The sequence below is a fragment of the Protobothrops mucrosquamatus genome, unplaced genomic scaffold, assembly GCF_001527695.2.
Source record: "Protobothrops mucrosquamatus isolate PMUCROS unplaced genomic scaffold, P.Mucros_1.0 scaffold245, whole genome shotgun sequence".
Classification (NCBI taxonomy): domain Eukaryota; kingdom Metazoa; phylum Chordata; class Lepidosauria; order Squamata; family Viperidae; genus Protobothrops; species Protobothrops mucrosquamatus.
Genome location: NW_015386595.1, coordinates 673705 through 699055, shown reverse-complemented (window position 1 = coordinate 699055; position 25351 = coordinate 673705).

The following is a 25351-nucleotide window of genomic DNA, read 5'->3' as shown; positions in this document are numbered from 1 at the left end:
CATCTAGAATATATTTCAGTACCCAGAATGTGGATAGTTGACATCTCTCATCAGAACAAAGCTTTGTTTTCTTTTGTTTCAAATTAAAAGCATTCCATGTATATAAACCTAATATCCTCATGGAAATACTTCTTCCTAGTTGGGGATTATATATAAATAAAATTATACTTAACATGCTTCTGTTAAAATGACATTGAAAAGAAAGAAAATAAAAATATTTATGAGCAATTGTATCCATACCAAATCTTACTAAAATATGTCTCTAAACATTTTATAAGTTATATTATCACTATTATTACTATTACTATTATTATTAATTCATTTTAATGAAGCAATAAGTACAATTAAAAGAAACCAAGTGCAAAACCTGATCACACTTTAATTATTCAGATAACTCTTTCCTCTTTCACTTCATATATTTATTCATTTCTATAATTGCTTCAAATCCTCTTAATAAATGCAGAACTTTTAATGTATTTTTATATTTGATCTAAATATTTAAAAACATAGCTACCTTGTCTTTTCCTAACTTTAAATGTTTCAAAAATCCTTTTTTTCTCAGTAAAAGTTCATCTTATCTATAGAAAAGATGTTTTAAAATAACTAGTGGGGAAAAGGAACATGGTGGCTCATGTGGTTAGGATGCTGAGTTGGAGGTTAGCAAGCCCATGTTCAAAACTGGAGTGCTGCTGTGAGGGAGGATGAGTTCCCGTCCTTTGCTCCAGCTCCTGCTGTGGACATGAAAGGAGCCCCCAAGTGGGCAGCTCGTTCAATCTTGAAGTGCCTCTAGTAGGGGAAAGGTCCATACTAGTTTATGGTCTTAACTACAAACAGTATACGTTTGTTTCTTGATAAATAAAGGCATAGTATAATAAAGTAGGATGCAATTAAGACCAAACATATTAATATAATCAGCAATAAGCAGAAGTCTAAGCTTTAACTTTAGTGAAAATGAGATATAGAACAGCTTGGTCTTCTTATTCTGGGATATCTTATATATAAAACACACAGCTGTGCTATCTGCCATTTTTCAAGATGTCTAATAATGAAAAAATAAAAATAAAAGTCACCCATATTTTGAGATGATAGGGCCAGTGCTGTTTTTCTAAAAAAAAAAAAAAAATAAGTGCCAGAACTCATACACGTCATACAACCCGCCTTGCCTACCCTACAAGGTTCCATCCAAAAAAGGTGCCGGAACTCCGTTCTGGGCGTTCTATGAGAAAAAAAAGCCCTGAATAGGGCAATATCATATTGTAATTATCATATTCCTAACATGTCATAAAATGGATATTCATGTGATATGCTTATGCTTTAGTGGTATGCTAAACATTCACAATGTATTGCACTACAAGTATCCATTTGAGGATTGAAAATATCTGGAGTTCAAATAAGCTATTCTGTCATTTCTGGCAGTGCCTTCATGCTGCATTCCAGAAGTAGCCTATACCTGAAATTAATGATTTTGAGCATTTTCCCCTCCCTCTGAATTTAAAACAACATGTTTTGAATTTAGGTGCCCCCCACAATGATACAACTACAATTAGTAAGGAAAAATCAGTTAAATAACTAAAGATCCTTATTCTTAGTAATACTTAGAAAACATATATTTTAATATATAGTTTTGTTGTATAGGTTTTGTTGGTGTTGGATGGATAATTGAGTATTGCTGTGGTGGGGTGTTTGGAGTGTACCATGTTTGATTTGTTCTCTAATTGTGCATGTGTGTGTGGCTGTGCCTACTTCTCTTTTTGGATCCCGCCATGTACTTTTACCAACAAGTGAAAGAATAATGTATTTGCTATCATGTGTGAATAGCACACATCCACCCAAAGGAAAACATCAGTAAGTTCAGATCACTTGACCTATTGATTGAATACTAGACAGCGGAGGTAGCGGTAGTACTACAAATTAGTTTGTATACTTCTACTGCACTCTCAGCTAATATCTAAGCAGAGTGGAGAACTTTTACAGCCTCTGTATCAGATAGCTTAATGGGTTCTTGGGATAACCAAATAAGCTTCCGCACATACAATTTTGTTTTACACAGATGTAAAAATCTGGGATACTTTTTCAGTCATGTAATCAGCAATTTAGCTCAGCCAACATATTAAAAACAATTCTGTCCTCTTCCAGTTCCCTCATACAGCTTTAGCTTTACCTATAATGAATCTGGTAAAATAATAAAATCATTTATTGCTTGCTTTAGCATTTCTAGCTTAACTGTTTTCCTGCCTGCCATGTAAAGTTCTAACAAAGCAATATCTAACTTAGACCTGCAAGGGTTATTACCCCAAATTATCCTATGACACTTAGAGTGAATTGAGGATATTAAATATACTCAATTGTCACTCTTTTATGATTAGCAGCATACTGATTTTTTTTTTTTTTGCTCCTTTTGTCCTTTTGGTCATCTACCTAAAGTATATACATTCAATTAAAGTTTGTCTTTCTTCATTCTTTGGTGGTTTTCTTCTTCACTCTTTAACTCCTCACTAATGCACCCTGGAACAGGATATCTTCAACAGTCAAAGCTATCTACTGTAAATCCATTTTGGTTCATTAGTCATCTTTTTCTTCTGCAAAATTCCAACTCCAACACTCTCTTCCTGTGTGGTTATTATCCTCTTTTAACTTCATGTCTTTCTGCTTGTGAAAAACTTTCTACAGTATATGTGAAGTTATTTATTTCATACCAGTTTTCTTTGGCCTAAATTTATCATCTCCAAGAACAACTTTCTGTCTGGAAGTTCACATGTCAGATTGACAGTCTGTAATTATCTTGTTACCTAAAACAACAATGAATTCACTGTGATTCTGGCATGCTAATGTTTTAGTTATAACATAGCACAAATGTAAAGTGCTGATATGCATACTAGATTAAACTTTAAAAAGACTTTTCTTTTTCGAATATGAAGTTGGTTGGGTCACATTTAACCTGATACTGTGTAAGTACTCTACCAAGAAGCAAGCCCTATTGAATTCAAAGGAATTACATGTAGCAATATTAGAGCTACATTTTTAGAGCCCCCATAAGGCTTACTTCTTGAAACCCTTTCAATACATTGATTAGGCAATTATTGAGATCTAACAAAAACATATATACCTAACTGTGATGCTTCAATAGTTTATTCTGATTTTTTAAAAGATATTGTTATTTTGACTGACCTTTGATCCTTGTCTCTTTAGGTGAGTATCCACATTACAAGAGTGTAATAATATGACTGATATCAAACATAATAAGAAAATTGTACCTTATTGTAACTAAAGTAGTTTTCACTTTGTCTTGGATTTAACATTTGCAGCCAGAATGATAATTTATCATCCCTTTTACTAATTCATTTGTCTCTGTAAGGACAAAGTTATAAAGAAAATGAAATAATCTTAATATGTAGAATAATAATAATATACAATTTTAAAAGAACAAATATTGATTTTAATAAAGTAACAATGACATAATCAAAAAATGGGGAGTGTATGTTTATATTATTGTTTCTATTTTAATAGAAGTTTTATTAAAAATTAAGAGTGCAATAAAAGTAATACAACTCGTAAAAAAGTGCAGAAAAAAGAAAAGAAAAAAGATTATCTGCATTATTTTATTATAAAAATAGATTATCACTCTCTAACTTTGTTTTCTGAATATGTATATTAATTAACTTTTAGCATTTATTTTTGATAATCTTTGCCTCTTTTTAAATTTTATATAATAATAATAATAATAATAATAATAATAATAATAATAATAATAATAATAATAATAATAATAATAATAATAATAATAATAATAATAATAATAATGGTAAGAGTTTTAGTTGCATGGAGTTAACAAGGTCCAGAAAAATAGAGAGGTCCGAAGTTAAAGAAAATAAAATGAATGAAGCTGTATATAGACATGATGGAAAGATGCAAAGGGTTTATAAAGGGAAAATATAGACATTGATGATGATGATGATGATGATGATGATGATGATGATGATGATGATGATGATGATGATGATAAAGTTGGAAGGGACCTTGGAGGTCATCTAGTCCAACCCCCTGCTCAGGCAAAAAACCTATATCATTTCAGACAAATGGCTGTCCAGTCTCTTCTTAAAAACTTCCAGTGTGGGAGCATTCACAGCTTCTGGAGGCAGGTTGTTTCACTGATTAATTGTTCTAACTGTCAGGAAGTTTCTCCTTAGTTCTAGGTTGTTTTTATAGTTTAATATTTCATTTCTATACCATCCACAGTCCCTCTGTGAGGTAGATGGGCAGTTTCAAAAATTAATAACAATAAATAAATAAATGATAATTTGAAAATTTTACCTTTCACTTTCAAAGCATCCCTGATTCCTCACTGATAGCTAAATCACCGATTTCCTTACCTGCTCAAACATTGATGGAAACCTGTCCTGGCTGCTGATTGCTTTCCCAGATACTCAGTGCAACGTAGAAAAAAGGAAAGTGGAAAAATGTCTTATTGGACAGTTAGGTTACCTGGCAATGGTTAATCTAATCTAATCTAATCTAATCTAATCTAATCTAATAACACCCATGCTGTGCTCAGTGTATGACAAAGTAGATGGCATTAAAAAGAGAAACATGGTAGTGCTAAGGAAACCGAATACAACATAAGTGATAAAACATCACAGCAACACCACTTTCTTTTACGTATTGGTCATTCACACAGTCTCCCATCTGACCTTATCCAAAAGATCAACCTTTCCTCTTCCTGTAAATTCTATCCTGCTGTCTAGATATTTATGAAATTAAATGAAAAATGCAAAAGTAAAGATTAATTGCCTGCATGGGTTAGGCTTCTATGTATGATCACCAAAACAGATAGATACGTATCAAGATAATTTATCTTGCAACATAAGCAATTCTGTAGGATTTCAAGGCTTTTTGGCTAAAATAAATAATGCTGATTCTGCATGCGTAGCTTAGATAAATTTCTGAAACATTGTACAAAATGACATATTAATAGTTATAGTTTAACTCACACATAAAATCTAATTAATTAATTTACACCTTTAATTTCTTTGGTTAATCTTCACAAGAAATTAACTTTAGCTTTTAATAAGACAAAATACATCTTAACAGTTTTTATAAGTATTGGAAATTATTATCTTTATGTGAATTCAATTATACAAAGTACGTTCTGCTTTCTCACATTTGTGTATTATTCTTGCCAAATTACCTTTCTTATGGCCCTTGCATGATTTTTAAATTGTTAAAAAGGTTACTACACCTCAAAAAATCCAGGGAAAAGTTAGGAATCACTTAGAAAAAAAATACTAAGTACACTGAACAACAACATGAGGTATTAAATAGTACCCAAGGTTATTGCTCTGGTCCTGAAGATTTACAAGAATAATTTACACTTGTTCATCAACTTGCTAGGCATAGTAAAATAATATCCAAAAACATATAAAATTCACATAGTCTTTAGAAATGGCAGTAAATGAATGGAAGAAAACATTTTTTAAATATATTCATTGCTCTGTTAAAACATGGTGTCCTTGGGAATAAGGGTCAGTTTTGCAGCTTAGGCTTTACAGCTAACTATGGAAATAAAATATAGGTACCTATCATAGCTATCATGGATATGAATGAACAAACTGTCCTTTTTAAGTATCTGAAACAAAACTAAGAGCTGGCTAGCACTTAAAAATAACGAAGAAATTAAATTTATAAAGGGACCAAAGTAATGCTAAGGCTGTGGCAGAAAATCTGCAGATCAGCTCTCAAAGATCTTCACCAAGAAAATGGATCAATTAAAAAGCAGAATGCTGGCTTGGATGTTGCTTGATGTTCTTGTTAATAAACTGGAAAGATTTTATCTATCATTTCTCTGTCTCTGTCTCTGTCTGTCTGTCTGTCTGTCTGTCTGTCTGTCTGTCTGTCTGTCTGTCTGTCTGTCTGTCTGTCTGTCTGTCTGTCTGTCTGTCTATCTATCTATCTATCTATCTATCTATCTATCTATCTATCTATCTATCTATCTATATTATTTATGGCTTCTTTCCATACCAGGCTGGAGGAAAAAGAGAAATAGCTAAGAAGTTCCTTATTTCATAATTAATCAATCTGAAAAAGAACAGGGTTCCATGTGCATAAACACATTTTTCCCTGTCTTGTCTCATTCTCATTGTACCTTAGCTATCCAATATGTGACATAAATATGAGCAATTAATTAATTAAATGGAACACTTATAATGGAACATTTATAATGGAACAATTATATGGAACAATTAACTTTGAAAATTAAATTTTGGCTCATGTTTTGTATTCGACACTAATTTGTTTATACACAACATGGGCGTTCATGCACACACACACATATGCAAACACTATACTAATAAAAAGTGTTGTTTCATATTTATCAATCCTACTGAGAAAATTTGGAGATGGTATCACTTAAATAAAATCTTTCTGAAGTGTATAGCACCAATATACCTCTAGTGATTTCCCTTAGCAGCCTCTAGGCTCCTTCTGATTTGTTGAAAGGGTGAGGGGAAATATTTTTCCCTGAGGAAAATATTTTATAGATTGGCAAGTCTTACTCACTGGAGAGCCAGAAAATTTACAACTTGTTTTCAACATTCTAACCTGAACAATCAATCAATCAATCAATCAATCAGTCAATCAATAAAAAGGTTTGCCAAGTGACATTAATCAAAAAACAACTCAGCATTGCTGTCCTAACAAAGCCTGTTAAATATTTCAGTTGCAACTTTACTTAATACCACCAATCACTGCCAGGTATTCTGTATATTGAGACAAAGGTGTTGGTGCTTATAGCAGTTGTTGGGATTAACTCTACTCTAAAAATAGTATGATGTGTCATAAATTAGGGATCACCCTAACCACTAAGAGAAAGAATTAGGATGTAATAAAGGAAAGCAGTCTGAGCTTATGGGGAGGAGATAATGCAAGGAAATAAAGGTATAAATTTAATTATGAAGGAAGACCTAAAAATGTGTCAAAAATTGATGTCATCTGGGTTTTTATAGATGGATATAAAAATACAAATCTATAGGCTCATTTTTAAAAGTTAAATGTTATTCTCTAGTGAATGGTAGTAAGGGAGATTAGTATAAGAAAAATTGTTTAACCGTTAGTTGTTATTAGAAACTATTAGAATATAGGAATTGATGGTAAGGACAAGTTAAGAAAAAGCCTTTTGGCTATTTATAAAGTCCATGAGAAAAGGGACTGGTTATTAAACCATAATAACTTGAGGGCTCGCAAGATAGAAAATTAGTAAAGGATACCATGGTAATAAGAAATTCTAACTGTGGATGCAGTAATTTTTTGGTATTAAGAGCAGATATCAGCAAAAAATTAAATAAAACAGGTATGAAAGAAAAAGAAAGGAGTAGAAGAAAGGAGACTGAAAGCATTATGGAATGACTGCAAAAAATATTTAATTTATACATTTACTTATCTATTTGCAATTCTTTAATATTACTCCAGTCTTAGAAACATCATAAAAGATAGAAAATCACAAACCAAATAGCTCAGGGGCTGTTCACTATCCTACCATTGCCCAAAAGCCATTGAAATAAAATCATTTTCTAAAAAGAGAGTAGTATTGGTGCCCCCGGGGCAAAGGTTTTCCAAATAGTGGTACTATTATTGAGAAGGTCTGACATCTAGTTTATCATTCTCTACAGACCCTATCTGGCTGTTCATGCTGAATGGCCAGAATCAAATTTACCAAGATAGTCTGTGAATAGAAAATATGAAACAATTTTAGAAGATAGGTCAACTCTCAACTCACCCACACACAGGCAGAAAGAATAGGAAATGGATATGAAAAAGAGCATGTACTCAATGTTTGATGCAAAGTGAAAAGGATTGTATTGCAGTGTGCCACTGTAGTTAGTAGAGTCATGCTAATGTGAAGAACGAAACTGAATATTTGGTGGAATTATAAAATGAAAAAGGTGTGAAGGAGAAAAAATGCAGGAAGCAAGAATAAAAGGAAGATATTGTATAATATGTACATACAGAAAAGGGTACTTACAAAGATTGTAGGCAAAGAGAGCAATCTATGGTTAAGATTAAAAGAGGCAAGGAAATCACAGAGTGATGTTGCTGGAAATAAAAACTTGTTGAAAGTGGATAAAGAGGACCAGACAGAAGAGCTTTCAGAAGTGTGAATGAAATTAAGAATAAAATGATAGGGGATGAAATTGAAGTGAGGGAATTCTTCAAGAAGCATTTTAGTTATATGTAGGAAAATAACAGTTATATGCCAAAGGGTGGAAACAAGCACTATAAATATTAGTCTCCAACAAAAAAAATGAAAAGGAGACATAACTGTATATAAATGGTAAATTTTCAGGTGGAGATAGTGTAATTAGGAAATGGAAGATATGGCCCTTTTTTTTACTTAATGCACAGTAAACCCAGTTGTGCCTGATGTTGTTACTGCATCTTTATTTACAGAATGAATGAAAAATCTATGGGATGGTCATTTTCTTAAATGTCTGGCAGGATTTAAAAAGTACAAGTAGTGATAGCAAAATTGAGATGTGCCTTATGACTTTATAACCGATAGGGAGCGGTCAGACCATCCTTTGCTGTTCACCAAGTCACCAAGAAGTCTGTGTATTGGAAAGCGAAGTTTGTTATACATTTGTTGCTTAGAGAAAATGTATATTAAAATGAATTGGCTGTAATTATGGAATATTTTGTGAAATGAGGTTAAATGTTAATTGCTAACTGTGGGGAAAATAAATATATGATAAATGTAAAGTATGTCTGACAAAAAAGCCAGAGCATCTAATGAAAGATTCCATACTAAAAAGGAAGTCGGATACATTTTTGGTACTTTATTATATTTATAGATAAAAATATTAGGAATGTTTATGAAGATAGTAGCAATGCATTGATTTGGTATGTAAATGTACATGTGCTTGTTTTTTGATGAAGATTGCTGTGCAGTGAGATGTATGGAACTGAAAATTCATGTATTAGAGACCAAGGTAATTGTATTTTACAGCATGAAGAGCACAATTGCAAGTTATACAAGAATAAATACTGGCAAAATAGACCAAGTAGATAGAATGCTTACTAAAGATGAGAATGTTACAGAGAAAAGTGTATGATGTACAAATGGTGATAAAAAGGTTGTAAATAGAATGTGATCTGTTATATAAAAAAAGGCTGTACACACAACTGTATTTTTCTACCTACTTAGTATGAAAGTGAAATTTGAGCATGTCAGGAATAAAAAATCTAAAAGTAACTTGAATACAGAATAAAATAGGTACTCTAAATGTGTGTGTGATGAAAAAGGAAGGATCAGAATTCTAAATAAGCAGATAGAGACTGAATATAAAAATGAGTGGATGGTTGAAAAGAAGTAGTTTGGTTATACAGAGAGGGTGAATTAGGGTCAAAATGAAAAGAGAAGGAATGAATCAAGAGGGAAGAGAACACTAATAGAGTTTTAGTTGCATGGAGTTAACAAGGTCCTGAAAAATAGAGAGGTCCGAAGTTAAAAAATAAATAAAATGAATGAAGCTGCATATACTGTAGACATGATGGAAAGATGCAAAGGGTTTGTAAAAGGAAAATATAGACACAATAACAGCAACAACAATAACAATAACAATAAATTAAAAAAGTTGGAAGGGACCTTGGAAGTCATCTAGTCCAACCCCCTGCTCAGGTAGGAAACCCTTTACCATTTCAGATGAATGGCTGTCCAGTCTCTTCTTAAAAACTTCCAGTGTTGGAGCATTCATAGCTTCTGGAGGCAGGTTGTTCCACTGATTAATTGTTCTATTTGTTCTAATTTCTCCTTAGTTCTAGGTTGCTTCTCTCCTTGATTAGTTTCCATTTGTTGCTTCTTGTCTTGCCTTCAGGTGCTTTGGAGAATAGCTTGACTCCCTCTTCCTTGTGGCAACCCCTGAGATATTGGAATAGTGCTATCAAGTCACCACTAGTCCTTCTCTTCATTAAACTAGACTTACCCAATTCCAGCAACTGTTCCTTATATGTTTTAGCCTCCAGTCCCCTAATCATCTTTGTTACTCTTCTCTGTACTCTTTCTAGAGTCTCAATGTCTTTTTTACATTGTGGTGACCAAAACTGGAAGCAGTATTCCAAGTGTGGCCTTATTTTCTTTGGAGGCCCCAGTAAGATATGTTGTTTGCAGTTTTGGTTATGTTTCCTTTATATTATGTCTTGAATTGCTTTCGCATACTATTTGTTATTTGTTTTCTATACTCTATTATTTCTTATTCCAAAAGGCAATGACAGGATGAGTATGTATATAGGAATATAAGCATGCATAACTGGTAGTTCTCATACTGTATGTGTTTTATTAACTTTAATTTATTGTATTGCCTTTTTTACTGAATGCTGTTTAATTATGCATGTTCACTGGTTAATTCATACTTAAAATATGTATGTGCTTGATTTTATATAAATCAAGGAACATTTTCTCAGGCATTGCCAAGATGATGGTCCTCTTCAGGTGATTTTTCATGCTTGTTCAATGCTTTTCACTAACCCCCAAAATGTGTAAGAACAGCTCACAGAACAAATTGATAGGAAAATGGAAACAATATATGTTGCAAAGCAAGTACGTATTCATGGTTGCCAGCCCTAATACATGGAAAGCTTGTTATGAAGGACCTACTTTAATAATTTCTGACAGATTGTTTTCACCTCCCTTATCAGCCTATCTAGTGGGAGGGAGGAAGTGCTTTCCTCCTATTGTTAGTCAGAATGATGGAAGGTTGAATTATTTATCATATTTGCCGAAGGCTCTCTAATCCTTATTTGTAAGCATTTATTAGTGAAGTCTGATAGCAAAGTGCTGGGTTTCCCACATGGCTCCTCTATTAAAAGTACAGGTGGTTGCTTGTGAAGTTCATCAGGTGCTTAAACATCACTGATAGCCCATGTACAGTCAGGGGCATTTGCCAAAAGGGAAAGCAGGAATGTTTTCAGAATAATTCAGGCTTTCTAACCTTTCTTAACAAAATTGCAAAAAGAGGCATCCTAATTTTTTTTATCAACAACATGACATATGCTGCGCAATTTGCATTACCAGATGAATAGGTTTACTGTGCAAGGGTTATCCTATAAATGCAAACACATGGTTAAGAACCAGTCTGCACTCTATTTCTATATAAAAATCCAGCCTCCTCAAATTCCCTCACACACAAATGTGTCCAGAAATAGAATCTAAGAGAGGTTATGCAGGTGGAAGGAAGATAATATTTTTAATGGCTAGTTAGAGAAGTGGAGTCTAAAAAAAGGAGAGGCTATATCAGAGAAGCACTTCACTTCACTACTTCAAAATCATTGCTGGTCATTCTTTCTTCTCAATGGTGCTGATGGGAGCAGGTTTGATCTTTAATAGCTGAGAGTTCCAGAAGTAGAGAGCAGTTCAACAATCATCTCAGTGATGCCCTTAAATGCACTCTTATAATTTCCTCTTCATTAAAAAAAGGTGTTTTTTCTGTGGAAAAATTAAAGGTATTGCACTTTTATAATGAAAAAAGAATTAAACAGAAAACCAAAGTTTGTTTTGGCATTGTATTTAATTACAGTTTTTTAGGTTCCTTTGCATGCTGTCACAGAAGATTAAAGTAATGAGGCTCTAATGTTACTTAGAAGTGAGACCAACTTTTTATCCAAAGTGACAAAGGCAAATTGGAGCAGCAGGGAAAATTAGGGGTCAGGACAAGGTATGTGGGAGGTAGGGCTAGAACAGGGCTACCAGATCAGGGCTGCCAAATTCCAGACCACTAGATGGCAACAAGAAGACTAAAAAACTCTAATAGGTTTGCTGTCATTTACCAATCATCTGGAATTTGGCAGCCCAGCTCTAGTAGCCATAGGGTAGAGCAGGTTTGCTTTTTTATATGAGAGCTGTTTATGACTTATCATGACTACTATCAGGGCAACTCTGTGAATAAGCTAGTCCTCTCCAAGGCAGCATTTTGTAAGAATGCTTATATTCTCAAAATGACAAAAGTATTCACTGATGTGCAAAAAGGATCTATCTCTGTTAGTGAGAAGATTAGGCAGAGCCCTTAGTTGGGAAATGATATATGGAGAGTAAAGTTTAGGCTGCAATTTCTGCTTCCCTTCCTCATAATTCACTGAACTTGATGATTCTAACTGGCATGGCAATTGTAGTTTCACATGTTCTTTTATTCACTGTATTTTTTATCTAAAGAAAAGCAATTTATTTTACCTATAAAGTAGACTTTGGAAGGGATCTAATGGAAGACAGGTCAACAGGTTCACCTAGGAAAAAGAGAAAACTGGATGGCATCTATTAATACTACTAATTACGTAATTAATTTTGGGCATATTGTTAAGTAAGGATATGCATATGGTGTTCACATGATCTAAATTTTGAGTTCCATGTACTTTTGGCAGCTTTATTCAGATTCTTATGTATTTGTAATGTAGTCCCTCTCAGCCTTGAGAGTTGCTCACATGGACAGTGACATTGTATGCATGCTCAGTCAGAGACCTGATCGAATGTATTTAATAGGAATGAATTCCAAGTAAAAAATGGACTTGATTGCAGTCCTACTCCTATACAGAGTGGTAAAATTAAAGACATTTATAATGGGAAAGATAAAATTAAACATATTTTACATATTTACATATTCTATTAGATTTAGAATATGACCTGACTACAAAATATTTTTGGGTGGTTTATGCACTTAAAAAAATTGGATTTTTCATACTTTCTCAGCTTGGTTGTTTTCTTGCAAATGTTTCATTGCCAAGCCAGGTAATATCATCAGTGCATTAATTTGGTAATGAAACAAGACCCAGTTCCTTTCCAGATATATATTTCTTCTGCATAGGTTTATAAAGCTTAAGTCAATGAATATAATGTTGAAGAGCTACATACATTGAAAATAGCTACATTAATAAAGAATCAAATTATTGATATGATAAATGCCTTAAGCAAGTTTAAAGCGGATGTTTCTAGAACTTGTTATTGTTGTTGTTGTTGTTGTTATCTATTAAGGAATCTCATTCTCATAAAAGCAACATGATTCTTCTAAAAACATTTCTTTACTTTTTTCTATATCACTTGTAAATCAGGATATTTTCAGGGCACAAGTGAGGAATAATAGCCTTTTTTCATAATTGATTTAATATGCATACCTTCAATACTCTAGACTTTCTCTGGTTTGAGTACATATTTTTTCAAAGAAGATCTTGAAAGGAAAAAAAAGTCTTTTTCTTGTAATGTGTTATGAAATTTCGCAATCTAAATAATGTATTTCAGAACCCTAATTTGCATATGCAGAGGATTTCTAAAATATGTTCTTTTCCTCTTCAGTTAATCCACTGAACAAATTTTATTGGAATTAAAATAGAACTCTTCAGAGTTAATAGAGTGAATGGCAAAGAAAAGTCAGCCAAAGATCATATCTTTGGCTCAGTGGAATAATTTATTCTGATCTATAGAAGAACAAATATGAAATAGGTTCTGTTTAAAGATGCCCACACCATACTTAAATTTTTTATAGGCATGAATTGTAGAGAACTGGCATTTAATTACACAACTTAAGAAGCCTGGTAATAGTCATCAAGCAAGAAGGAAATTTAATTTTTGAGCTTTCAAATAATATCTCAACTTCTGCAATACAAAGACATCTCAATAATAATTTTCGAGGGGCATGTCACCATGATGCCACTTCTGTCTCATCCCTTGCAGGCTCTTTTTATTCCACTGTAGAAGTGATACCTTCCTCCTTTTCCTGCACAAATTTTAGCACACAGACAATTTACAATTTCTTTTTAATGATTTATCCAATAAAGTCTTTAAAGCTGGGATCCCATTTAACATTTTTTTCTGCTGTGGAAACTCCCTCCTACTTGGCATCAGGCACTGCTTTCTATGCCAATTTTGACTAGGCCTCAAGAAAAATCAGACAGCAACTTTATACAAAAAATGAGCCATTTGCTGGATATATATTTTTGGTTACTTTTAACATAAGATTATTAGTTGTATTCATTTTGTTTTGTCATAGGATTATTGATCTTCCAGAAAATGCTTCTTTTTCTGAAAATGATCATTAGGCTCACCTCATACTGACTTCTTTATTTATTGATGGTGATCCACCATTCAAGCTACTCATACTGTATTTTCTCCCTGTATCATTTTGCTTATGGATGTTGCTGTATTTGTTACCAGTTGTCCTTACTCATGATTCACCCTGGATCCCAAAGTCTAGATTTATGTGAATGCTACTGAGACAAAATAGGAAAGTTAACACATGTGGTATGGTCGACTAGTAATATGCTTTTATGTAGACTGATAAGGAATATGTATAGTTGGAATTCTTTTCTCCTGGCAAAGTTTCCATTCTTGCAGATAGCAGATTTCCTAGACAGTACACCTATTAAATTTGCATTTGGGCATTGTCTGACAAATAAAACAGCTGCTTAACTATTTTGATGAACTATAGAAAATGTCAGCCTTCATTTTTATAGAGCAGCCTATAATGTCAGCTTTAAAATAAGCCCAGCTGACAATAATCCTATATAAGGTTTTTTCATGTTTTACTTTCTTTATAGTCAGAGACAAAAATGATATTAGCAATTCCTACTTGCATTCAGGCAAAAATGGAAACTGAAAAATTAGAATTCCAACCGATTTCCCCCCAAGTGCATTTAATCCCATATATGCAGCTGTTTTGCAAAGCAGCTCTTTGACTCATGACCTAAAATTGGCCAGGATTAAGATTGGAACGTTCTTCCAAAAGTATTAGAGCCATAATGGTCATCCATGTTTTAAGATGTTACAGGTAGTTCTCGATTTACAACAGTTCATCTAGTGACCGTTCAAAGTTACAGCACTGAAAAAAGTGACTTATGACCATTTTTCACACTTATGACCATTGCAGCATCCCCAGGGTCACATGATCAAAATTCAGAAGCTTGGCAATGGTTCATATTTATGTCGGTTGCAATGTCCCGGGATCATGTGATCATCTTTTGCAAACTTCTGACAAGCAAACTCAATGGAGAAGCCAGATTACCGGGTTACTAACTTAACAACTGCAATGATTCATTTAACAGCTGTGGCAAGAAAAGTCATAAATATAGCAAAATTCACTTAACAAATGTCTCCCTTAGCAACATAAATTTTGATTGTAGCAAATAATACTGCCTTCTCATCCACCCATATTGGTTTGAATAGCAGATTTGTTCAAAAACTCATTGTTCAAAAGCCATAATATATATGATCTTCAGGAGTCATTTCTTTTAAATAAAGTTAAATAAAATTTACAAGTATTAATCAATGCCAGAACTTGAGTATCCTTCAGAGTGAAAACAAATGTGGATTGCCATAGAAGACAGACGTGTGTGATGGCAGAAAAGCCCACTGCATGTTTGACGAAAAAAAGGAAGTCTACCTGAAGGCTAATAGCTCACCACTTATGAAATGTCCTTGTGACTGCCCTTGGAACAACACATGATATTTTGTAACAATATAATGCTTCCAATCTGTAAAAAAGGATGAATAAAGTACTGCAAATAGAAATTTGATGGGTAGTTACATTATATTAGATGACTTTAAATCGGAAGAGAAAACAATTATTAGGTCTGGTCTTTACAATGGAATGTGGGAAAGAACTTGGGAGACTAAATGAAGAGACAATGCCAAGGAAATGGTTAGATAAAAGATAGCACAGCCCACGGCAGGCTAATAGGCCAAGCAAGAGGCTCAGAATAGACCCCCCCTAGTTTCTCAGGTTGTAAAGGAGATGGAGAGAGAATTGTACTTTCAAACTTTCAAGATTTTGCCAGTGTAGATTTATAATAAGTATAAGTAGTTTATCTCATTGTATTTCCTGTCTCATTTGCCTCACAAGGCTGACAGCCTTTGAGTGGTAAAGCATAGGATAGAGGTAGGACAAAAATGAAGTTTAGTTTATCTTCATTTCTTTACACATTTATTACTAGTGGTGGTAGCAGTAGGACTTATAAAGTTAATAGCTTTAATATTCATTGTTTCTAATAGTTCTAAACTGTGATTATAATATATTAAATTTAATTACTAAGATTATGTCATCTCATTAATTTAATAATTGTCCTTGTCTATTACATTACAGAACAACTTTCAGAAAATCTGTAAAGAGTCATGCTCAAGACTTTGTGGGGGGATGGGTTGCCCTTGATCTTGGAACTTTAGGTTGGATATCTCTGAGTCCCATATTTCATATTGGAAATGTTAGTTGCAAAGTTTAATGTTGTTGACTCCTGTGAACAGGATGTATATTAACTCTCAATATAAATAGTTAAGCTTGAATAGGATGTGTTCAAAAGGTGCTTCTTATGACAAGCCAAGGAGATTAACTGTGATAACATGGTTCCTGAAAGAAAACAAGGCTACCCTACAGGGCAAAAAATATAATAAAGCATTCTTTAATTGCATTTGAGTTCAGTTTCCCTTAGATAAGAGATAAATGAAATTAGAAAATTGGAGATGTCCATCGAAAGAACTCCCCTGCATACCATTCCTGTGGCAGAATGCTTTTAGCCTGGACGGAGGGCAATTTCCTTTACACATTAAATTAATTAATCAGATCTATCCCCAGAAGCCAAGCTCCCATTGCTGTATTTAACCATCAGTGATTTCACAGAATGCTAAATAGCCCTTCAATTCTGTTACTTTAATGGCCATTAAATAACAAAAGTGGAAGAAAGGCGATCATGGCCATCTAACTACTTTTAATTAAAATAAAATGAAGAAATAGTTGTAATTTTCTTTCCACCTTTGACGGGAAACAGATAGTAAAGTTTATAGCACACAGTACTGAAGTGTTTTAGTTTTTAATTAAAACTTTAGTAGTTTAAGTTAGGGATCAGTATATAGCTGCTAATAAGTTCCTGAAAATACTCTTATCTAAAAAAGAAGTTACAAACATTATCATTAAAGGAAGGACTACTATTTGTCTGTCTTTTTCTATGTCATTCATATATTATGAATAGTGAATTCTGACCATAGCTGCTTAATTATTAAGATCTGTCAAAGTGAGGCTCACTCTGGTTAGTACTGTGATCAGAATGGAATGTCAATTACATGTAGAAGACAAATTTCATAATATTACCAGTGGCTGCTATTTTATTAATCAGTATTGCTAACTTTGGTTTAACTTAGACACCTTTTGGCATTTACATAGAAATGGTGGAACAGAGATGAACTTACATTAGAGTACTGACATTTAGAATTGGATATATGGATTTTTAATGGCTCTTTACCCTCAGTATTGTTCTAAATAGCCTAAACCAATAGTTGCATAAACATGTTTATCATTTGGATAGATTTCATTGTTCTCTAAATATATTTAATTTAAATCATATGCCAAATATAAATGATCACTTAAATAAGGGACAAGTCACCTTACATTTTAAGTATCTCTCATTGTTTCAGTGAATCCTTTTTTTGTATACACAGATGCTAATTGTTGCTTGTACTTTTTCAGAACAAATGTTATTCTGAAATGTATAAGTTGTATAGGATAAATACTGTTTGTTTTAGAACTGAATACATGCAGACATCCTAAGAATTACCTAATCCAGAGTATACAAATCTTCCTTTATCTCCCAAATCTGTTTGTTCTCCACTAATACATTCCTAAATACAGTGTGTTCTCCACTAATACATTCCTAAACATCTGCCAAATTCCTTTCCCCGAACCACCATCACCACCACCACCATCATCATTATCATCATCCTCTTTTGTTGTTGTTTTAAAAAAATGAATGGAATTTAGTTCAGTAAAAATAAACATACTTACAGCTGCAAAGATGTAGCTTTAAGTATAAGCTTTATTTTGAAAAAAAAAGTTTCTGGACCCACATAGATTTCAAAAGCATCTTACAAAATAAAATACCAAACTGTTACTCCTTTATGCTTTTCTCCCCCATCTGGTACTTACTATTCTCCAAACTTCAACATATTTCACCAAATACCAGAAACCTTTTAATTTACTTCTATTGAAGAATAAATTCCACTTGGCATGAAAAGCTTATATTTAGATGTTGGGTTATGTGCATGTGTGTATGCTGTTTTGAAAATAGGGTTGAGGTCAGAAACACTAATAGGCAATGGCTAGGCTTCTCCTAGTCTACTTAACGTGCACATTTCTTTGTTTAAATTTCTAATGCCATAACTTCTGAAGTACTACTGGGTGGCAACATTAATGGAAACGAGAGAGTGATTAGTCCAGGACAAAGGGCTTTTGTTAATGTCAGCAATTGTTTTAAGATTTAAAAAAATCTAGTTGTGACCACCTATATATGTTAGGCAATTAGTGAGGCTCTTTGGCACTTTTAATATGGATTGAATTTATCAGATATTTTTAAGAGACACTGACATAACTATGACTTTTTCATAGGTGGCAAATGATGGAGGTGAAGATCCTGCATTTCATTGTACAATAATTTCTAGTACCCTTGCAGTCTCCCTGACTTCATGTATCTGGTGGGTTTATTCTACTTAGGAAGCTCTTTCCATTGGCCTTTCTGCGTGTGTCATCATTAGGGAGGAATTCTGCCCTCGAGAAATTGTTGGAGGATGTCTCTTTATAGTAGTGAAATTAAAAAAGAACTTCCACTCAAATTCTGTGTTCACAAATTTAGGCAAGATTTGAAAGATAATTTAAATATCTTAATTATTTAGTTAATAAGAAATTCAATCTGCTTTTATTCATGAAAACATTTTTTCACAAAACCAGGATATGTAAATAGCTAATATTTATGTACGGGCAAATTATACACCCAAACAGAGTTCAGTATACAGTACATCTACAGTGATGTACTTTTTTAAAATCACACCTTATCTGCAAAATTTGTTTCATATATTGTAGACTTACCTGAAGAAAAGATAGAGGAGTCCACAGCCAGAACATTCCTTTCCCGTAGTATCTGCCTTTTGCACCTTACTTGACCAAATAGCTAGGATAATCTTCAAATAAAAATTTTAAGGCACAAGGCCAAATGGCAACCTCAGAGCAAGACTTTATCTCATGGATATGATATTCTACAATATAACATTAAGTTGGCCATATTAAATGGAACAAAGCAAATAGTTCCAGCTCTTCAGGGAAATGAATAGAAGTTTTTCTTGGATTCTTATTTCTTATTCAGTTAGTATCATAAAAGCAAATATGTTTTCGAAAAGCATATGTGGCCAGGTAATATTTTAATCTACCTTGAGTTTAGGAAGCCAAAGATCCTATATGAACTCATGTTGTGAAATTTGTTTATTTATCCAATGTATCTTTGTAGCTTATGACCTATAACTGTGAACAGCTCACAGCGAAATAACAAAAAATGAATAAACTAAAAAACAAAATCTGGAGCAAACAAGCCACAGCCAAAAAGTCCTGGAATCCTAAAACCAACATGCATCAAAACATAAACATCCCTACAAGCATTTATCTGCAGTCTCATTTTATCCCAGTACAAGTAAGAAAAGCCAGCTTTTTAAGGACTTCTGGAAAGGTAGAAGGGTGGGAGCCTGCCTACATCTGGTTTATTAGAATGCACTCTGGTGATATAGAAGTCATTATAGTATTTAATTAACATTTTATTGTTTGCCTATCAGCAGGAAGGTTAATTTAAGTTCAGAGCATAGGTATCATAAGCTTGATTATCGTAAAGGTGTGTAGCTTGCATTTAAGCATCAAGATTCCTCTAGTCCATATGAGCCTCTTTCTCTAGTAACATTTCTGTAGAACGAAGACATTTTAGACAGAAATGTGTATATGTAAAAGTGCAAACCACCTGAGCTTCTTAGAGAAAGAGTTGTTTTTTTAAAAAAAAAACAAAAACAAAACAAAAACCCTTTACCTTCATCTATCTTTGGGCTAGCACAGAAACTTTACAATTCCTTAGAGCTTTAAAATCTTCTGGTATGGTTTCAACTAAAAAAATATTTCCTTATTTTTTACTTACTTATTTAAACTTATTGGACATTTCAATTTTAAACTACTCTAAGAAATATGTATCCCAATACTATAAACATGAAAGAGTAAAACAATAAAACCTAATAACCAAATTTATAAGAAATAATCATTCGCACACCAAGGAATAGCATTCTCACTAACAATCACATACTCAAGGGCAGGAACTTGCTATCCTAGCAATTCCTGAAGGCTTTGCAGAAAAGCTAGGGCTTTGCAGCATTTCTAAATGTCAACAGTGTTAGTGTTGATCTAATCTCAAGTGGAGCGTTATTCCAAAGGACAAGTAGTAATGGAAGAGGCACATCCCATAGTCTGTGATGATAACACTCAATCAAGAAGGGTGCCCTCCCTAGCAATCTTATGACACATAAATGTTTGGAACTTAAATGTCATCAGCCTAGCAAGTTTCTAGATTCTCCACCCTATAATGGCTAATGGCCCTGTTCTATAATCTCATCAATATACTGTAATGCATGAATTTTATATAGGAATGAAGTGTGTGTGTGTGTGTGTGTTCCAGGAGAGAAAATAATTTTAGAGGGAATTATGTTCATTGTGTAGTACTGTGAATCAATATTACCTAGGCAAAATTGCACTCAAAGCTTTTGTACTACACTTTATAATGCCTTCGCTATAGTTGACTATTCTCTATTCTGCATCCTTCTTGTTGAACTTCTAAATTTAAAAACTATTTCTTAATAAACCATCCTCTGATTGTTCCCGATATCCTACTACTCACTAGGTATCATTGCTCTAACAAATAACTTTCTCTTCCTAATTAAATAGATCCATGCATGTTGAGGGAAGAAATCAGAATTGTAAATAAACAGTGGAAAGAAGATACTCTTCATCAAATTTTGTTGCCTATTGTTTTTATGCTCCCAAGCCCCTCTTTCAAAGTGATGCAACTTTCTAGGAAACTTCTATTCATTTTTATTTCCTTTGAATGTGTCTTTTGATTATTACAATATGATATTTATCTGATATATTTATAGCTATATCAAATTTTAAAGTAGTACTAGTAAAAGTGAAATCCACTTTAATTTCCTTAGTGTCAAAAAAGTGTCAGAATTTGCCATTTAAATATGATTTTTAAAAAAAAAACATTAATATTTTCACTATCCCTAGCAGCTTTAATATCAAATGCTTCAATTTGTGATAAATCAAGCTACCAAGCAAGACAATAGCAATGCAGAAATGGAATTAATTTTCCAATAAGTAGGTCAGCAGAAATAATTTCCAGGTTTATTGCAATAACCCTACATTTCATTTGTTTTAAATGGCTTTGCATATAATCTAATTAGATTTTTAAAGAATATATCCTAGAGTAACAAATAAACAGGAAATAAACTAGGCTACAGATGCATTTTACTTCTTGAAACATTGTTTGGAACTTATATGTTATTCAACATAACCTATTTATCCTTCCTGAAACTCTGTGATTTGAAAACAATTTCATGCTTTCTTAAGTTGTCATGAACTTGACAGAAAACATGCAGAAAAGGTAAAATATTCCATACTCTACACCCAAATGAATATGTATACTTAATTATATGCAGATCAACTCCACTAACAAGTACCTAAATAAGTCAGCCTTGTCTTCATTTCCAAAGAAGTTAGCAGTTCAACTTCTTGGGAAATTAGACAAGGGATATTAATCAAAACATTGAAAGTCCAAATAAACTTACTTGAGAGTTGACCTCTGGACATTCAAATGCACAATTACATTTGGAAAAGGACTTTTGAACAATACACTTTCCTAGCATTGAAGTTTGTTCTTTTTCTATAGTATTAGACAAAAGCAAACTGATAAAAGGAAAGGTGACAAATAATATTCATATTATTATTACATTGCAGCCCAGACATTAGTGAGAAATCTTCATTGCAGATTATATAATATTAAATAAATGCAAAATAAAAGGAATTCTAAGTGCTACAGTATGTTTATTGTTTTATATTAAAAAGATGCCAATATTTGTATTTGTATGTGCATTAGTTAATAACTATGGCAATATGATATATAATACTGTGTAAAAATTCTAAACACAAATTTGTATATAGTACTGAGTTTTGCAGTCTCCATATAGTATACAGAGTTATCTGATAAAAGTGAGAAAAATGCAAAGTTGATTAGCATGGTAGTTTTTCCCCATGATACATTTTTTTATTTGTAATATTTCAGAGTGCAATTCAAGTCTGCTATTTTCCATTTGGAACCTCTTCAATCATCTCTTTCTAGCTTCCTCTCTTCCATTGATTTATTTCAATTAAAGATTCTAAGTGCAAGTATCATAATTGCCCCTTGTCACTATTAATTCCCATGTTTTTAAATTTTTACATGGATCCAGAGTTTGTAATGAGAAGTTATGGAGGGTTTTATCCTCTCCCAATGAGCTAAATGATGAGAAAAAAAAGTTAGAGGCAGAAGATTCAACAAGCTTTTTCAAAGAAATTTAAAAAAATAGAATTGTTAATAAAGAAACTAGAAATGATCTATATGTTAGGAAAGAATTTTGAATAGAATATCCTCAGTTTCATTAAAAGGAAGGAAAAGTAATTTACATATGAATAAGCAAAACTTGGTCATGCTGCAGATAACTGTAGCTAGAGAAGTATAGACTATAATTTATGATACTCAAGTTATTTCAGTATACCATCTCTTTATTATAGATTTAATGCAGGATATGTTAAGGAAAATGATTGTGCATTCCTTTTGCTTTATTTTCTCATCCACCAAGTATCCCACTGAGTAGAAAAAAATATCTAAAAATTGTCCTCCATATCGTAAGTGGGACAGTGCTGAGGCACATACAACATATGTCCATAGAGCAGGAGCAGGAGGAGAGATTTAGTTTCAATCAAGAAGAGTTGCATTCATTTTTTTTCTATGCTATTCTGGTTAGTGACTGTAATAATAGTGATGTTCTGTTCTGGTGGTCTTCCTGCACAAGGGTAATGCTGGACTCCCAACCTTCATTAGAAGGAAAAGAGCGATAGCATTTTGCCAACTGGAAACCAGCTAAATTTTCTGCCCTAGGTCCAGAGCAGTCCAGTAGGACTGTAACAGTCTCAAGAAATAACTGCTTTAGGATATTTCCTCCAACATGCAAGCTAAACTATTTGTTTAGGAAGTGGGGTATGTGCTGTAAAAAGTATCATATGCCCACACTGATAAGGTCCTTGGAGTGATCTATTAAGAAGAGTAAGAGTAAGAAAATGAATTCTTATTCATGGCAGACTGAGGATACCAGAATCAGGAAAAAGAGTGTCAGCAACTTTCCAAAGATCAAGCAGAATATAAGCATACACATAAACCACACACACGAAACACAAACAGAAACACACCCACCCATCAACGGAATGGGATAAATAAAAGGAGAGAATGGGAAGGGGGAAAAAAACATACAGATGCAAAGTCTAGCATTGTATCAAGAAATCCCTCTTCATTAAAGGCAACTCTTTCATTTCTTTCTGAAGAGTAATAACTTTGTAATGAGCCCACATAAGACTTGATAAGCTATTTGAAAAGCATCACTCAGGTGACAGATACAGTCACAAAAGCCAGGTGTCCAGTCATTTTAGGAACCCAAATCAAACAGGCTATGGAGGGAAGTGCTTAGCAATCAGAGAGGCTGTTCATTCTTGCTGCAAGTGGAACCAGGAGGATTTCCATTCCTGACCATCTCCAACATCATGAATGAGATGTTATAGTTTTGGAAAATTTTAGTCAGGAAAAGAGGAGAAATGTTATATTCTAACCTGAACACCTAAAGACAACTATAGCAGACTGGGAATGGTACATGTCAATGTTATAAAAATATAAAGATTTTAATATTATTAATATGTTGTTTTCATTTTAGTTATTTGGCTTCAATTTACTCAGAAAATATAAAAAGGACAAGATCAGTTAACTTAAGGATTGATTGATTAATTTAATCATTGCCATAAAGTCAGTATCCTAGAGACTATATACATAGATTTTATTCATAGTGATCTTTGTGAACCTAGTTCTTCAGGTCTTCCAATAGTCCTTCATGATAATCTGTGTTCAACCTGGTCCTTGCTTATTGTAACAGAGTTCATCAACCTTGCTTCAGGTGTATTCTCTTTCCTTCCACCTTTCCCAGCAGTACAGAATTCTCCAGAGAAACAGATCTTTGCATAATTTGTCCAAAACATGATAATTGAAGCCTGGTCATTTGTGCTTTGAATGACAGCTCTGGGCTGATTTATGTGATGATTCATTTGTTCTTTTCTTGGTGTTTTCTTCTCCAACACTGATATGTTAAAGGATTATATTTAGGTTAGGTTTCTAGTTTGCAGTCCGTATACAAGAATACTTCTATTTTTTATATTGATGAATGAATGACAGGATGAGGAAAGTGTTTATGTCTATGTAAGGTTTATGAATTTTTATTTTTTTAGGTAAGGCAGGTAACTCATTACAAGATCACAAAGAAATAGGCAGAAAAAGAAGCTAAATGTCACCTGCACATTGGCATGTACATGTCAGGATTATAAAGGAACAGGTTATGAAAAGAGCAAGGAAAGTGAGATTTTTTTTCATTTATTTATTTATTTAAATCAGATTCTGCAGGATATGCTCTGGAGAGCATAGCATCTGATGGAATGGAATATAGCTTGCCAAGTCCAGATATTTTGGCCTTGGAACAAGGAGAAAGACTGAAAAGAAAGTCCTGAAGAAGCTTGTGAAAATATGAAAAGAACAAGATGAATTGTGTTGTGTAAGAAGATTCAGATTCTAGCCAGTGGAACTTTGTGAGTTAAAGGCTTTATTTGGCAGCAAGACAGTTGAGAAAAAAGTCACAGACATTCCAGTATCAGTAATTGAGGTGAGGAGGGGAAGAAAAAGCGTACTAACACAAAAAGTGAACAGGATAGAAAGAGACGTGGAACAGAGGAAAAATAAGTAGGTTTAAGTAGTTATTTTTTTCGATAGTATATGTCATATTTTCTTGTAATACTAGTTTGGTAAACAATATTTTCCTTTGTAAAGGGAAATAAGTGTATATATATCATCTAGTTTATTAACGTAAGTAACATAGCACCCAGAATAACACTGCTCATTTGTTTTAGTCCTAGCTATGTATGTGTCAGTGTCTCTGTGTGTGTATTATTTCCTATTTGACCCACTTTCAATGCCACGGACTCCCTTGTTCGGACAATGTACACGAAGACGGCCCTGTTGGCCCTGCGCGATTCACCCCTCGCGCAGGCCTGGCCCAGGAACATCTCGGGGGCCTACCTCGAGGATGGGGTGTGGAACCCCGAGAGGTGGCATGCAGCGGTCACGGACAAAAAATTATCCAAATTATTTAAGTTAAGAATGTTTTTACAGGGGTGTTTTAATAAATTTTTAGGGG